We start from the raw sequence: 5,000 nt of genomic DNA on the forward strand, positions 1-5,000 counted from the left end.
CACACACACACTGAAGCAAGCACACACACACAATGGAAGCCAATAGGGGCTAATTGAGTAATCCATTTAGCGCATTGTAGAGGAGATTGAGCATGAATAGCGCTTCCATGCTGAAGAGGGGGGCATCAGATGCTCATTATCGCCCCAAAGTAAGGCCATGGAATACCAGGCACGGAGAGAAGCATGGAGAGGGTGAGAGAGGACGTCAAGACACACGGCGAGAGAGGGAGAGAGAGAGAGAGAGAGAGAGAGAGAGAGAGAGAGAGAGAGAGAGAGAGAGAGAGAGAGAGAGAGCGAGAGGATGAATGACAACAAAGTAATGTTCTGAGACTATGCGTCTCACAGGGCCGCCCTGTCCACAGTCCGCCGATGGCCCCTTTGCCCGCCGTATTAAGCGCACGCTTCACGTGCATAATGGTCCTGCAAGGTTCCATTATGGGGAATATGAACCACCTTGCTCTATCCTCCACACTACACCGCTCCAATCGCTTTACTGTCAGTGTTGTTTTACATCCAGAAGTTTGCCTTTACGTCTCCCCCCCCCCCCCCCCCCCCCCCATCCCCCCCCCCCCCCCCCGATGTCGCACCCCCCGTACAGAGGAGATGTGAGGTCAAGAGCCTGACTCAGCCTGCTGTCATAGGAAGGAAAGATCTCTAAACACGTCTCTTCGTCTGAGCGTCTGTGGTCCGCCAGATACTGCGGCAGGGAGCCATTTGCATATCGCCGGGCAGTGGGGATATATAGAGAAAAATGTTTTTTTAATGGAGTTTAAATGGAATCTCTTACTGCTGATTCCGGGGCATAAATCGATGCCAGTGGAGGAGGCACAGCACCCGGAGTTAAACACCCAGATCCACTTTCTTTGCGGCTCTATTGAGCCGTAACAGCCCATTTGAGATTGATTATCTTCTTGGAATCCGTCCTCTTCTATTGTGGCGTCCATCGCTTATTAAGTGGAACTCGTAGAATACTCCCAAAGATTATCCAAAGAAAACTTCTGGCCGTTCCTGAGTTGGGCACACATCTCTGGCTCTCTCCTCCGTCATGAGATATCTAATTTTAAGGCTGTTTTTGGTACTCTGCTCGCTCTAAAGGTGCGTTCACACCAAACACGACATTTGTCGCTCCTTCGCGTTTGGTGTGAACGCACCTTAAAAATGGGGAAGTTAAAAATCAATGGTATAACAAGCTGGCTTCACAATGTAAGCCCTGTTTTAGCCTCTATAGCATTCGCAGATGTATACGTTTGTTTTAGGAACTGACTGGGTCTAGTATCGGCCTTTTATGATATTGGACGTTGAACTGTTAGTTCGAATTACCTTATCAAACTTGTTTTTTCGCATCACAAATACACCTAATGTAATCAAGCATTGAAGCAATTGTTTCATCACCTCGGGGATATCTGACTCTGTCGATGGTCTCGATGCAGTATTCATGTAATCTCTGCAACTCAGTTACTTCTGTCATTCAGCACTGTGAGGCCATGGGTTTGAATACCGCCAAATAAAATCACAATGATGGCTGCCATTTCATACCAGCATTGTTGTCTGTTATTTCTAATGCAGGAATTAATTCTTTTTGGGGTCATTTTCTGGCCATTAATCGTGAAGTCTACGTTCATTAGGGGGAGATATTTTCGTGCTTAAAACTGCCACAGCGCTTTTCATGGGATACTAATACACCAATTATACATTTTATAATTCTTACTACAATCCTCTCTTATTGAGCCCTCTCAACAGGACTGTCCCATGATTCCTTGCGGTGTACGAGCCCTATGGACGCACACAGGCAGCACCAGTGAGTTACAAAGACACATGGCCGAAACAGACAGAGGCGTTTTATAAATCCTGAACCACTGCCTCTCACAAAGCGTCGGTCGAACCCCGCCCTGACATGTGGGAGGAGGAGCAATAGGGCCGGGAGGCTGATAGGCTGGCACGGAGGGAGGGCGCAGCAGCACATCAGACATGCGCCCCGCTGCATCTGAGCGGCTGGTATGACCGCATCTGATAGCCGGCCTGCGCGTGATCCCGGTGCCGGGACAGGTGGGGAGGAATGAGCCCGTCGACCCCGCCGCTGGGGCCCCGTGATAAGCCTGTCGTCCTGGAGCAGAACCATCCTCCCACCTCGCTAATCTTGAGCCGCTTGCTCAATGTGTGTGTGCGTGTGTGTGTTTGTGTGTGTTTGTGTGTGTTTGTCTGTGTGTGTGTGTGTGTGTGTGTGTGTGCATGCGGGTGTGTGTGGTTTGGAGTGGGGATGTGTGTGTGTGTGTGTGTGTGTGTGTGTGTGTGTGTGTGTGTGTGTGTGTGTGTGTGTGTGTGAGTGTGTGTGTGTGTGTGTGTGTGTGTGTGTGTGTGTGTGTGTGTGTGTGTGTGTGTTTGTGTGTGCGTGTGGGTGTGTGTGGTTAGGAATGTGGATGTGTGTGTGTTTGTGTTTGTGTGTGGGAAGGAATGTGGATGTGTGTTTTTGTTTGTGTAACTGTGTGTGTGTGCGTTTGTGTGTGTATGTGTGTATGTGTGTGGGTATGTGCTGGTAGGAGTGTGGATGTGTGTGTCTGTGTATCCCTTTGTCTATATATATGTGTGTTTGTGTGTGTGTGTGTTTGTGTGTGTGCGTCTGTGGCGTTGTGTGGGGGTGGAGGAGAAGACACAATGATCTCACTGACAGGGGCGGACACGGTAAAGATAACTGGTAGAAATATGCGGCCCAGGCGATATCCATGTAGCGCAAACAGTGTTCAAAGCCCGAGCCAGATCTGTATCAGTGAACCTCACACTGCAAGGACCTCACACTCAATATTCCCATCAAAGCGATGGCAGCACTGCCACCCCCCGTGCAAAAGGTACCACCATTACTCATACACCTGGCGCACGCAATGGGTTTATGTAAGAGTCGATAGTGCACGATGCATTATTTAGAGCGGTGAGAGCCGACAATAGAGGGGCCGGATAAGTGGACAGTAATGGTGTGAATACAAAGCTGAGGGACTAAAAGGCTTCAAAGTGGAGCCTGAGTCAGACGAGATGCTCCCTGAGAGGATCTTGTATTTGGGTATCTGGGACAGTTATTTTTAGGAGGCATCTTCCTTAGCAGGTCATGACAGCTCTGTCGCAATGTGGCACGCCGTGCAGATGAGGTGGAGCCGTACGGCGTAAAGCACGCACGCAAACATCTGGCGTTTCAAAGTGGTGAGATAATATCCCTTAAAGGCGTTTGCATGTTTTATTGATTATCAATGAAAGGTGGAGTTCGACGTCCACATCAACAACAACGATTCATGACAACAAAACAACACGAGGCCGTGCATTTGAGTCGCTGCCAAGCCTTCAACATCCCTGGGAAACCAGGAGACAAGTCCTCACCCTTGTGCTTGTTCCCACGCCCACTCTGCTCCCTGCTTTTGTCCAGGTGACATTCTGCCGGTGCCTACAGTGCCGGGGCCCGACGTGCCTGGACAAGTGTGCTAAACCTACATGTGTGCTGTCTCGTCTTGCCAATAGAACAATTCGTGCACCATTGATACATTCTTGTGTCTGTGTTCAAAAACGGTGCACTCGTGTCTTAGTGTGGCAACCTAAAACTGGATGTTTGAATCATTTCGAGGTGTCCTCAACCTCGAATATACAGCAAAAGCATCAAGAATTAGGGGAAGATTACCGGTTGGCGGGTTAGCCCTGTGTTAGATCGTGATAGAGGAGTGATGCATATGTACTTTAGACGATAGGAAACAGTTCTGTGGAGGAAGGAAAGCAACTATTAAAAGACAGCTGTGTTGTCGCGTTGTTTATCCGTCTGTCCCAAGAGCTGCATTTAAACACACAGGCACGCACTGATCCCTATTATTTGATCATGCTGGTAACAATAGTGTGTCGTGTGCCAGTAACCACAAGGTTTGAAGTAAATGGGTAGTGTTCCCGAGTGAAAAAATGCCTTGAAAATACACACTTCAGTAAAAGCAAACTGAAACAGCGAGACTGCTTCAGAATGAGCATGCAAAGGTTACGTTATGGACTACTTGCATGGGATGAACTTTGAGTAAATGTTTCGCTAAAAGCAAACAAATCTTAGCGTCTCTATAACAAGACACACTCTCAACAATCTTTTCTTTCCTATAATCACACCTGACCAACTTCAACCAAAGCCAACTCCAAGACAGACACCTCTAAAGTCAGGGGAAAACGTGCATGTTTCAGCAAGACTCACCTCCTTTGCTATAGGACACAGATATCCCCTCTCTCTCTGTCTCTCTCTCTCTCTGTCTATAAAGTTGTAACGGCTGCCCTCTATAGAATCACTCACGCGCCGCCACATCCAGTCAAACCGGGCTCCCGTTGCACAACGCCGTCGACTCACCTCCATTGTGTTCCCCCCCGGTGAGGGCTGTCTCTGGCCGTCTCTTTCTCTTGTAAATCTCCCCCTCTGGATCACTGTGCCAGGATCACCCCCACCAGCGGCCCGGACCGCGTCAGGGGAGAGTGGGAGCTGGACGCAGGGAGGTGTGTGTGCTGTGTGTGTGTGTGTGTGTTCGTCCCTTCAGTGCTGTGCCTACAGAGCCTAGAGACGTTGTCCTTCCTCTGCCCTGCTCCCCTTAGTCATCTCCCTGGGTCCTCCCATCCCACCAGGAAGAGAGAGCACTGTCACGGTCCACTCCGTTGGAGTATAAACATATTAAAGCATGCACTCACACACACACATTCACCCACACACGAGCACTCCCTCTCTCTTTCTCTCTCTCTCTCTCTCTCTCTCTCTCTCTCTCTCTCTCTCTCTCTCTCTCTCTCTCGCTCTCTCTCTCTCTCTCTCTCTCTCTCTCTCTGTCCCTCCGTCCCTCTATCTCTTTCTTCACCCTCTTCAGGTTCTATTTCTGTCCTCTCCCTCTCTCCCTCTCTCTCTCTCTCTCTCTCTCTCTCTCTCTCTCGCTCACTCAACTCCCTCTAACTGTGTACTTTACTTTGAATATCCAGCACTCCTTCGCTCTGCCTCCCTCTGTACCTCCCTC

The 5,000-nt window shown here is 49.4% G+C and overlaps 1 protein-coding gene across 1 annotated transcript in view; it reads right to left on the reverse strand.

The window, feature by feature from the left end:
• lzts1 (leucine zipper, putative tumor suppressor 1) overlaps nucleotides 1-4,679 on the reverse strand; it is a 19,926-nt gene extending 15,247 nt beyond the window's left edge. The window contains exon 1 of the mRNA XM_030359231.1: nucleotides 4,355-4,679. The gene's annotated coding sequence lies outside the window, so the exon portion shown is untranslated. The remainder of the gene's footprint in view (nucleotides 1-4,354) is intronic.
• Nucleotides 4,680-5,000: the final 321 nt, after the last annotated feature.

The sequence above is a fragment of the Gadus morhua genome, chromosome 6, assembly GCF_902167405.1.
Source record: "Gadus morhua chromosome 6, gadMor3.0, whole genome shotgun sequence".
Classification (NCBI taxonomy): Eukaryota; Metazoa; Chordata; class Actinopteri; order Gadiformes; family Gadidae; genus Gadus; species Gadus morhua.